Source organism: Elephas maximus, chromosome 10 (genome assembly GCF_024166365.1).
Source record: "Elephas maximus indicus isolate mEleMax1 chromosome 10, mEleMax1 primary haplotype, whole genome shotgun sequence".
Classification (NCBI taxonomy): Eukaryota; Metazoa; Chordata; class Mammalia; order Proboscidea; family Elephantidae; genus Elephas; species Elephas maximus.
In genome coordinates, this window is record NC_064828.1 from 38,154,229 (window position 1) to 38,167,518 (window position 13,290).

Consider the following 13,290-nt stretch of genomic DNA (forward strand, 5'->3'; position numbering starts at 1 on the left):
ATTTTTCACACGAGTTGCCAATGGACTTCACAGCCAGTGTGTGTTCTCATAGGCAACTCAAAGGGGAAGGTTTTTGTCATCGGGGAAAAAGTTCGCTAGTACTTGACCAAATTATATTTTCTAAGATGACCACATTTGGGGCTCCTTTTGAAATCATACTCTATAAAGAAAAAATCCCTCAGTGACTACATATGCTTTGAATTTGAAACCAATATGCCTTGCTTCATTAGCTCCCAGAATGAACTATAAAAAGGCAGGGGTTGCAGCCATAACAGTCTTGCCTCTGACTGAGAAAAATATATACATTTTAATTTTTTCCTAGGCATTAAAAACAAAGCCTTTATCTGAAATTTCATCCAGTTTTCAGAAATGATGCATTTAATTTCAGTCTCTAGTTCTATTTATTTATTTATTTAATTTGTTTGTTTTCCTGCCAAGAAGTAGGAGGCCAAACTGAGAAAATACCGAAGTATGGGACACAAAATCCCCCAAATGCTTTCTCTTCTGTACCAGTTGGTTATTGTGATTTTGGAAGAGACCAAACTTAACCAAATAGGCTATATATGAAAATGTATAAAACACTAAAAGAGATGTGAGGACCTAAATGATAAATTATTCTAGCGAGTTATGCTAATAAACAATCCTTATAATGTAAAGCAGCTCCTAGAATCGATAGGCTGAAAGTTAACTTCATCCTACAAGTATTTCCACTATTTGTTCTCTTGCTAAATAACTGCAATACTCACAATTAAAAAAAAAAAAAAAAACCATTATCTAGTGTTTTGACTTATTGGGGAAACATTTGTTTGTAGAACCAATGCATTTATCATGCTTAATTGGAAATTAATGAAACAATATTTATATTGCCTGGGGTTCCTACTTTTTTTTTTTTTTTTAACTTAGGCATGCCATCTTAAAATGTATTATACTTTTTTAACATTTTGATGGAAATCATAGGTATAGGATCATAAAATGTCAAATGTAAAATTAAAAGGCGAAGAGTAATTTTTAAAACTCTATACAGTTTAAAAAAATACTCTATACAATAGTTCTCTATAGGGCCATGTTACCTTGCAATGCTTCAAAATTCTGAGGTGACTTGCAGTAAATAGGAACGTCCTTGGTTTGCAAATTTCCAACACCATATTTTCTTCTTTGCTTTCATAGAAGAAACAAAACAATAAACATCAGAACATAATTTTAGAAGTGGAAAAAAGGCTTTTATTTATTAAGTAGTTTGATGAGGAATAATGAGATCTTTCCAGAAGTTGTCAGTCTTTGGTCAGTCCCCTGAGCCTTGGTTAACAAAACTTCAATCCCCATAAAAATATTAATGCCTCCACTAAAGGTGCGAACAGATGCTTTATCTCCGCATTGTGTGCATAAGTGCAAGTTCTGAGACGTAAATTGATCAAACTGTGGAAACAAATCATTTAAGATTTGTGCAGTGATTAATAACAGAAGCCAGTAATCAAATCTCTCTGCCACTACCACATCTGTTACAGAGAGTTTCTCGTTTGCCCTATTATGCAAATGTGCAATAAAACAAACACATTACTTAATTTAGCAGCTGGTTCAAAAACATTATTTTAGGTGATTTCTTTATATTTTGTGTACTTTTGCCATTGATGGTGGTTAATGTGAACTAATTCAATTGTTTATGAGATGAAGGCTTCCACATAAAAAATATCCCTTGGGGAAATGAGCCTTTGGGAAAGGCATTTTGACCCCTGTCTCTGAGAACCAAATGCTGCAACAAATGCAGGGTAAAACTTGGCTCTCAGGGCCTTCATTCAAAGAGCACGGGGTTCTTGAAGAGTCTAAAACGGAAGCTCAATTGATTTCCATGTGTTTGAGGATGGAGGATAATCCCGTGGTGGAGACGAGTGCTAAAACTTGCTGGATTGAGGCTTATTTATTTATTTTTTAAAATAAAATTGTGTTTTATATGTAAAACAAATTTCGGTACAAACAGAAGTTCTGATGGGAGGATTGGGATGCATATTCTAAGGATATCATGAAATCAGAACCAGCTAAATATCTGGTATATGAACAACATAGAAGCTTTTCTTCCATAAGCTTGACAACAGCATGAAACCCCACGGGTAGATGGGTTAGACTCTTACAAAATATTCCCAAGGGTCCCTTTTGTGTAGAGTAGGCAGTGACCAAACTTGTATTGTTAGGCCAGCCAAGGGAAGACATAGGTGGAACAACGGTCATGGGCCTCAAGCACCATCACCCACTGGATCTTCAGCAGCTGAAGAGCAGGCAGGAAAAGAATACCTCCAATTGTTTAGTAATGGAGGTAAGTAAAATGGTGGCTGGGGGGATAAGAAGTAATATGTTGCTATAGAATTTTAAGAATGTGTGGTTGGAGGCTGCCACCATGAATAAGAGGGCAAATGGGTGAAAAGGAGTATATATGCCCAGTTAATATTTGGAGAATACCAATTAATATGCAGAATCTCAAATTCCTTCTATTATGAACCTCATAGGACAATTTCAAAAGGACCTTTTAACAAGTTGTTTATAAATCTGCCTTCAGCAATGACCAAAGATCAAAGGTGAGGAGTTATATACTAGTTTACCTGCTTAATAATCTAATACCTACAAGAATCACAATAATCAACATTTATTGAACGTTTGCATTTTTACAGAACTGTGAAACATTCTTACATACAATGTCTCCTGATTCTCGTATTCTGGCAATGAGGGTAATGGGATTCAAAATTACTAGCCCCAGGTTACTGAATATTGGAACTGGGATAAAGGTCTAATTCCAAACCCATATTCAAATTATGTTATCCTGTCTCCTAAACCAAGGTTAGATCTCAGTAGAAGGCCTGAGGGAAAAAAAGAAGCTATACAATTATGTTCCTAGGACCACAAAAGCAAAAGGTAGAAACTCCAGGTTTCTAAATAAATACTCAGTTGCATCTTCTGTAGGAATCCTGGTGGTGCAATGGCTAAAGTGCTGGGCTGCTAACCTAAAGGACAGCAGGATGAACCCCCCAACCACTCTGTGGAAGGAAAGACCCAGCAACCTGCTCCTGTAAAGAGTATAGCCTAAGAAACCCTATGGGGCAGTTCTATTGTGTCACATGGTGTAGCTATGAGTTGGAATCCACTCAGTGCCACCTATCTTAGTCCTCAAGTGCTGCTGTAACAGAAATATCACAAGTGGGAGGCTTTAACAAAGAGAAATTTATTCTCTCACATCTAGGAAGCTAGAAGTCCAAATTCAGGGCACCAGCTCTGGGGGAAGGCTTTCTCTCTCTGTTGGCTCTGGAAGAAGGTCCTTATCATCAATATTCCCCTGGACTAGCAGCTTCTCAGCATAGGAACCTCAGGTCGAAAGGATGCACTCTGTTCCTGGCATTGCTTTCTTGGTGGTATGAGGTCCCCCTGTCTCTCTGCTCACTTCCCTCTTTTATATCTCAAAAGAGGTTGGCTAGGCATAATCTAATCTTGTAGATTGAGTTCTGCTTCATCAACATAACTGCTGCTAATCCCATCTCATCAATATCATAGAAATAGGATTTACAACACACAGGGAAATCACATCAGATGACAAAATGGTGGACAATCACACAATACTGGGAATCACGGACTAGCCAGATTGATAGATATTTGGCGGGAACACAATTCAACCCATGATAGCACCTAACAACAACATCTTCTGCAGAGTAAGCAAGATCATACTGGACTAAGAACTCAGACATTCATATTAAAAAAAAAAAAAGAGCGAAAAGTCATAGATTTGGGACACTTGACTGAAGGCGAGCCTTTTAGAAATGTGGATTACCTAACAGACCAGTTATATAGTTAGGGCACCAGGAAAATAGGGTACACCAAAAAAAAAAAGAAAGAAAAATTTTTTAACTTGGCATTTCACATTTAAGAAAAGTCAAGCATCCGGTATAAAACTGGGACTCTGGCTATCTCATCCTTATTTGACAGTTTAGCATTGTTTATATTTTGAATTAGGAGGGTGAAGAGGGGGAAAAAAAAAAAACAACTCCGTAATCGCCACAATATTTCATGCTCGGGATTTCTAAAGGCCCTGCCTTCAACCGTTGCTGAAAAATTTTCAACCAACATTATATGAGTGTTTTCTGTCCAACCCTTCAGAAGTTGTAATGAAAGTGAATTCATTTGGTAAAATTAAGCCTATGGACAATATTCTTACTTTTTGTAGAGATGGCAAGGGAAATATAGTATAATGGGAAAGAGCAAGTATTTGAAGTCAAAGAAGCTCATTTTCTAATCCTTTTCAACACTTTCTATTGTGGACAATTACACAACTCTCCAAGCCACAATTTATATAAAGATACAGATATAGATACAGGTACAGGTAAAATAGATATAGATAAAAAGATGGAAGGAATACACAAAGTCACTGTATCAAAAAGAATTGGTGATGTTCAACCATTTCAGGAGGCAGCATATGATCAAGAACTGATGGTACTGAAGGAAAACATCCAAGCTGCACTGAAGGTATTAGCAAAAAACAAGCCTCCAGGAATTGTCAGGATACCAACTGAGATGTTTCAGCAAATGGATGCAGTACTGTAAGCGCTCACTCATCTACACCAAGATATTTGGAAGACAGCTACCTGGTCAACCATATTTGTGCCCAATCCAAAGAAAGGTGATCCAACAGAATTCGGAAATTATCAAACAATATCGTTAATATCACACACAAGTAAAATTTTGCTGAAGATAATAAAAAACAGCTATAGCAGTACATCTACAGGGGACTGCCAGAAATTTAAGCAGGATTCAAAGGAGGATGTGGACTGAGGGATATCATTGCTGATGTCAGACGCATCTTGGCTGAAAGCTGAGAATCCTAGAAAGATATTCACCTATGTTCTATTGACTATGCAAAGGCATTTGACTGTGTGGATCATAACAAACTACGGATAACATTCAAATTTTGATCAATTTGAAGTATGTCTTTTTCATGATATCTTTTAATTGTGAATTTCTCCTTCAATGTCTTTAATTATATTAGGCCTCCTAATTTTTTATGTGACTCTTAATCTAGTGCCTAATAGTTTGGTTCCTAATATTCCTAGTTTGGGACCTGTGGAATTCAGTCATGGTGTATTATGGTTTGTCCTTATGTTCTCATTTTTCCCCTGTGAGAATTCCTTGAGGCCTGGTTTGAGAATCCCTGCAGAGGATTTTTCATGTATTTCTGTCAGTTGCAAGGATTCTACTACCTGTGATCAATTTTTACTCTTATTTCTGGGGTGGAGGATTTCCAAGACTATGCCAACACCGTAAATTTGAACCCCGAATTGTACAAGGCCCATCCTCAGTATTCAGGGCCTTAGGTAAGACTGTCTTTCACACAGACATTAGTGGGGAACAGACAGCAAACTTTGTTCTTGTCTCTCTGAGCTGGTCATAGATTTTTTTTTTTTCTAGTCTAGACTTTTAAGTTCATAAATTTATATGTATTTCTCAGTTTCAACATAGTGCTTTGTAAAGGTCAAAGCCTTGTCTTCATTTTCTGTTGGGGAACTGAAATTCAATCTATTAGATTAGTTGGACAATAACCCACTCTGAGCAGCTTCAGCATCAGTTTGCTCTGTTTTAAATTTCTTTGTTTTTAATGCCTGTTGGTTTCCTTTCTTTCTTGGGAATCCAACTCCTGATACTTATTTTTTTGTTCTTTCAAAATTAGCTGTTTTGTTTACCACTGGAGGATATCTATTTATTTTAGTCAGCTATCTTTTTGGAATAGTTTCCAATTCCTTATTCGTTCAACTAATATATTTGAGTTTTAAGGGAACAAGTCTGGATGCTTTTACCTTTAAATAAACACCAGTGGCTTCCTAGTATGGATGTTTTGCTTGACTCTTCCTGGATTCACATAAACCAGAATATCCGAGTTAGCAACAGACAACAAAAATTCTACTCAATTCATGTGCAATGGATAGTTTAATTTATGTTCATTCCAGATGGACTTCAAGGTAAAAAATCAAATTTGGAAGAACAACCAAAAGAACAGAATGATTTTACTTTGGCCAATGGACGGTGGGAAGGGAGCAAACATCTTCTGTGTGAACCCCGAAACCAATCTGTTGAAGCCTAATAGAGACTTCCATCAATATTGCAAATGAAATATATGGAGGGGATGTGTGTAATTAATAAAAAGATGAAGCTGTAATTACTGTGGTAGATATCCACTATTGCCAAGGGTCTTCTAGCTAATTCAAAGGACCTTTGGATTTTATGTGGATATAGTCAGAAATGGAAAATTTATTGCAGTAAGCTATATAGTGTCTGCAGCAATCTTCTAACAAGGAAATCTGTTGGGTGGCAGTGTATAAACCCTGAAGCATCTTGACAAGCTGTAAATAATCTGAGCTGTACTGTATGTGTAGGGAAAAAAAAAAAAAACTTTGCTGATAATTTATATAGGATTGTATTCTAGCCATGTGATCAAAAAGCTTTAAAAGAACTTTTTCCTAGTATCTCAGAGGCTGGTATTAATAAAATTAGTTTGTAATCTGAGAGTTGTAAATTGCAACCTCCTGTCATTGGCTGGGTCATAGATGTCCCCTCTTTTCTTTTTTAAACACTGATGGGTTCAACAGAGTAAACACTGACTTCATAAATAAGCAGAGATTCAGAGCACTAGGTTCTAGTCAATTGCATTATGGAAAGTAAATAGAGGGATAGGAGAGGAACCAGGATCTTAGTCAAGCAGATGATGGAATGCATACCTATTTAAGTATGCCAGACATATTCACGTAAAAGAAGCCTGATGCCCCAGAGACTACAGGAAGAGCATATTGGGTTGCTCTCATAATTAAGGGAGAAGGCATAAGTCAGGAGCATCTCAGATCAAATGTGTTCCTTTACCATATACTATAATTATTACTCTTATGGTTCTTACTCCAGTAGACACTTGTACAGATGATATGGAATGCTTATCCCTTGTAGTATCAAAAGTTAAAGAGTAAAGTAAATGACAGATTAGAGAGTCATTTCCCCCTATTTCAAAGGCTATGGCCATCAGTCTATGTTAGCAAAGCTAGAAGAAAAGGAATTTCCATAGGGCTGCATCAGAAACTGGATGATTCTAGAAGACTCCATCACTTTAAGGACATCACATGCCAGATGACTTTCTGCCTGTCCATTCCCAAACAAGGCAGTTAGTAATCAATGAAGAAACTGTTTAAATCCCACTACCATTAACACTATCACTTCACTATACACTTACAGGCACATACTTATATACACATATGTTCTCTGGAAATGTTGACATTTTGGTTTCATTCTCCTGCTAAATCTCAATTCCTCATAACATCTGTAGATATTTATGTGCCAGACATTGTTAGTCGTCTACCAATATCCACTCTTAGCTTTTTACCCTGCTAACACTGTTCTGATTTTGTTTGAAGGAGAATATGCTCAGCCTGAGGCAATGCCACTTTTATAACCGCTAGGAGTGCCCATGTGACCAAGTTTTGTTCAATGAGAACCAACAAAAAGTCTGCTGTGTAGGCTGCTGGGAAAACATTAGCTCTCCAGATTAAAGGGAACAAACACAATTAGTGTCACCTTTCCTCTGTCCCACTTATCCCTTTCTGGAACACAATGTGGCAGCTAAAGCTGCAGCAGCCATTTGTGACCATGAAAGAAAGGTCGAGAACTGAGGTGACATGAACCCTGACATCACTGAGCTACTTACCAACACCAGCATTAGCCAGTCTCTGGTCTTTGTATTAGGCAGGAAAAATAAACACTTCTTGCTTTAAACTACTGCTAGTAAATTTTTCAGTTACTTGTAAACAAGTTCTTTTTTTAACTGATAAACAAACTTGTTGATGTCAAGTTGATTCTGACTTATAGTGACACTACATAGCACTCTACTATTTAACAAGTATAGTTATATGCAGAATTTTATACTCGCAGAAACACCAAGGTGAAGGTAGTAGATCACTTTCAATCCCAGGCTTACATATGGAGAAGACAACTTGGAGAAAGTTAATGATCTACCTTGGGTTACCCTGTTAGTATATGGCAGAACCAGACTTGAAGCCATGCTTTATGTCATTCTGTTTTTCATTCATTCATTCATCTATCCGACAGACATTTGAGGGCCTATATAAAGCAGAAACATCTGTGCACTAGGAATATAAATATTAATAATTATACAGTCTGTGCTCTCAAGGACCTCACAGTCCAGTGAGTTCATAGTCTTTGAACTCTCAGGTCACTGCTCTTTTAATTGCATCAGTCTACCTTCTTGCTGATAGTCACATTCATGTGAGCTTTTTTCTTTTTTAATAAATCCAAAATGCAGGTGATCTCAAGGCTATTTGTCTAATAAAAAGACACATCTTTCATCTGTTACTAGGACATGAATGGAAATTTCCAGCATAATTTCAGAGCCAGAATTTTCTGAACAGTTCACCCTTCTACAAAGGAAAGTCTGCTAATTTTTCCCCTTAATGTTTCTTCTGGATGACTATTGCTTTGAATTAGTGTGAGGCAGTTGGCATATCTAAAGTTGGAAAACTAAATGCATAGTGGCCTATTGTTGGGTACAATTCAAGGGAAGGACTGAAGATGTACATGGAAAAATATAGGACAAAAAGATGCTGCAAAATTAGGAGAGATACTGGGCTCAAAGGCTAATTTAAGTACCCATTACCCATTGCCATTGACTTGATTCTGACTCATAGTGACCCTACAGGACAGAGTAGAACTTTTCCATAGGGTTTCCAAGGCTGTAAATCTTTACTGAAGCAAACTGCCATATCTTCCTCTCATGGAGCAGCTGGTAGGTTCTAACCATTGACCTTTCCATTAGCAGCCAAGCAGTTGCTTAACCATTGTACCACCACAGCTCCTGTGCTGATTTTAGTAGTGAGTCAAAACATTGTACCAAATTCAGAGAGGCCTTGGAGAGGGATAAGAATATGCTAATGAAAGTGGCCTGGAATATGCAAGAAGAGACTACAAAACACATCACACCAAGAGCCAAAGAACAATGAGGGCAAAGAGATATTTTCAATCAATCAACCAAACAACTGACAAAAAATAGTTTCTTGAAATCACTGTATGCTTAGAAATGTGCTAAGTGCTATAGACAAAAACAGGGCATAAGAGAATCATGATACATGACCTTTTTAGTCAAGTAAGTTAGAGTCTAGTTGGGAATGCAGGTGGAATAAAAGGAAAATGCTGCCTCATATTAAAAAAAAAAAAAATTAGAAAAGATTCCAATGACCTGGTTTGCACTGCTAAGGGAGGAGATGTAAAAAGAATTGGATGAGTGTGGTGTATGGTAAAAAGAGTCTAGGACTGGAATCAGAGACCTTAACCCAAGTTCCTGTTCTGTAAACTTACAACTTATATGATCAAAAGGCTACTTAACCTCTGCTTTTCATTGAAAAGCTAATCCAAGAAGGTACATAAGAAAACCCAGAAGACCTTCTGAACTGTTAAATACAGGACAGAGCAGAACTGCCCCAAAGAGTTTCCAAGGAGTGCCTGGTGGATTCGAACTACTGATCTTTTGGTTAGCAGCTATAGCTCTTAGCTACTATGCCACTGTGGTTTCCTGTTAAATACTAGACACACATTATCTGATATTATTTCCACTAGAGGTTGGAGTAGTAGGAGAATGTTTTATGGAGAAAAAGAAAATGAAGAAAACATGAAGGATTTATATAGCATAGGACGTAAGAGCGATGTTTCCTAAGAGAGAGATGATTTGAGCAAAGGCAAAGGATACAGGCCGAAGTCTTGAACTCTAATTGTAACTCTGCCAATTTCTAGCTTACTGAACCTTTGTTTTCTCATCCAAAAAATAAGAAAAAAAAAAATTAATCCCTTTCATATCTCCCACAGGACATGAGAATGAAATAAAATCACAAATATGAAACTGCTCTGATAAAGCATATTCTTGTGGCTGCAAGGATAACTGGACCAGGATAACTGGACGAGCTGGAGCAGAGGCACAAGCTGGAGATTAAATGAGATATGAGGATGATATAGACAGGGTGGCTCTTTTCAGGCAAACAAATGCCAGGTTCTGTCTCTGACATAAAGTGATATCAACATGGGAGCCTGAGTTACCCAGCCTGAGCCACCATCCAATGGAACTCAACAATTAAGAGCAAAAACGAATCCCCTAACAACCAAGGTGAGAGGAATAGTTCAATAAATTATGAAAAAATACATAAGATCAACCAGAAGAGAGACAAACATAGATTCTGAACTTTCTGAACCACCCAATCATAGCTGTGCATTGTGATCTACCACCCCAAGTTCAGACAATAAGGAGGGGAATTGTTTGCAAAGAAGTAAAAAAATAATAATAAAACCTACCAAAAGATTGTCCACTTTGTATTATCACCATACACCAGCAATTCTAAACAATGTTGGTGATGAAATATCCATTCCTCCCCAAATTTCTTGTTAGAACTAGATTACTGATGAGTTTTAATAATATATATGTAAACTTCAAATTAGCATATTTATTACATATTCTTTAATTTGGGGAACTCCCAGGTATACAGTAACACTGACACATGTGAACTCAGCTACATGATATCAGCCTGAAAGAAGTTTGTAGTGGTTTAACATTCTTCAGTTTTGTGTTTCCAACTGTGGTGGTCCTATGTATTCCTGAGTTTAAACAATAGATTCCAAATAAACAATGATAAGACATGGCTGTAAAGATGAACATGGAGAATGTGTACTCTCTTAAGCTGGGTTCTCTAGAGAAGGAAAACTAGTAAAGCATAGAGAGAGAGAGAGATTTATATCAAGGAAATAGCTCATGCGGTTGTAAAGGTTGGAACATCCCAAGTGTGTGGGTCAGGATAGAGGCTTCTTGTGACTCACGTAGCCACAAGTGCTGGTGAACCCAAGATCCACAGGTCAGACAGCAAGGCTGTTGCTCACAATTTACAAAGATTGCCACATCCCAAGATGAGCAGGCAAGACCACAGGTAAGCTGCTAGCTCAAGTCACAAGAACCAGAGGTCAGACAAAGAGGAGCTGACTGCAGGATCCAGCACCAGCAAAAGCCCACAAACCTTGCCAGAATGTCCATTTATATTTGACGTAGGCCACATCCTGAAGGAAACTCCCTTTCAACTGATAGGCTACTCACAGTAGATCTCATCATGGGGGTAGTCACATTATATCATATCTCAACCTGGAAGTGATCACATCACATGACTGCCAAACTACTGAGAATCATGACCCAGACAATCTTAACCATCACATGCACTATTCAGTTCTGTCATTGTAGGTGACCACTTGAAGTTTTTGTGTTTAAAATATGCAATAGTGGACCAGAGAATGGATAACTCTGCTAAGTGCAAATTTTAGGTCATACATGGGATATTTTAGTGAATTTGAGTATCTTCTCTGAAGTTGAAATTTATTATTTTAATTATTAATTGCTCAAATATTAATACATTAATGATTATTATTATTACAAAAAATAATTTTGTCTTATGGAAGTGGAGAGTGTTAAAATTTATCCACTCTGAGGGTAAAATACTCTAGGTATCTCAGGAGGAGAGAGGGGTTCAAAAGATCCCTGAACAATGTTTGTTCTTAGAAACTATATTGTGCTGTGTGTGTACTATTGACAGACTGCGGTACTGAGCAATTGACAGATTTTAATTCACAGCCAACTCTACAGTTGGACATGCCCTAAGAGGGGAAACACATTCTCTGATACATCATGCCATGTCTTCCCTCCAGTCCTTTAATCTAAAAAAAAAAAAATCTATGCCACTTTAAAACCCTTCGATACTGCTGTGTTTACACTGTGAGCAGAAAACACAGTGCAGCATTGAGGGATTGCTGTTAAGACGTGATACAGGACTTATTCATTTAGTTCTGAAGTTGTATTTGTGAGGTTTCACCCAGAAATAGAGATCTAACCATGATGCTTTTGGAGCCCAAGCTCTAACTGTTCTCACATATTGTTAAAAATGCAGATTACTGGAGCCCACCCCAAGGATTCTGACTGAGAAGGTCTAGGGTAGACCCTGGAATCTGTGTTTGTGATTAGCAGACAGAGAATTTGATTTACATAATTGTTGGACCACATTTCAATAGGTATTGAGGAACTAAAATCTCAGACAAGTGGAGCCCTTTTTGTGAAATTTTCCTATTGCTGATTAAGACTTTTACTTGAGCAAGTCAGCATTTCTGCATAAAGGATAAATACGTAGATAGGTGGGTAGATAGATTGATAGATAAGTAGGTAAAGATAATCACTCCAGGCTCCAAAATAAAGCAAGCATGGTCGAACAAGAAGAGTTGGTTTTGAGAGATGCAATTTGAGGGGAAAGTACTTTGTGATATTGAAATGGTCTGAGAGTAAAATGCTTTGCCAGATTCAAAGGGAAGAGAGGACATTTTATTTGGAGTTTAACAAATATAACGAAATTCTTGCCTTAGAATTCCACTTGTAAGAGATTTTAGAAATGCAAAAATTGAATAATTTAAGAAGTTAAAAATGTAAACAAGAACTATAATTTTTGCTTTAATCTGCTCACATCTTTCTTTTACTAGTTTTTATATTTGGTCATTAGTTTAATTTAACCCACACATATTTATGGACCACCCATTAGGTGGACATAAATTGTTATTGATTTCAGGAAACTTTTTAGTCTACTTGGGGAGATGGAGGCATCAAGGTGTAGAGGCCAGCGAAGGCTAGTGTTCTGCAGACAACAAGCAGCCTAGAGACTTCCCACCACACATTGCTAGAGACGCCCTTTGCTAGTTCAGGCCTCTCTGTGACTTGGTGTGATGTGGTGGGACCATGTGCAGCATTTGTGTGTGTGCAGGCACACGATACTGCATACTGGTAAGATGTTCCATGTGTCCAAAAGGATTGTTGTTGTTCTTGTTAGGTGCCATTAGTAGATTTGGGACTCATAGTGATTCCAAATGACAGAGTAGAATTGTTCCATAGGATTTCCTAGGCTGTAATCTCTAAAGGAGCAGATCACCAGTTCTTTCTCCCATGGAGCTGTTGGGTGGATTCAAACAGCCAACCTTTCAGGATAACATCTCTAAAATAAAACAGCATTGCCACCTGTACGGAGTCCCTTAAAGTAAGTCTGCACAAGCCAAAGCGAACACAAACAAAAGAAGGGTGGGGTGAGAGAAGAATTTTATGTCTTAAAGAGATGTTAAGTTCCAGTAAGCTCACATATTTGCTTCTCAGCATTCTCTGCTTGGTACTAGGGGAGCATAACCGCCTGCTCCAGTCCCTGAGCAAAG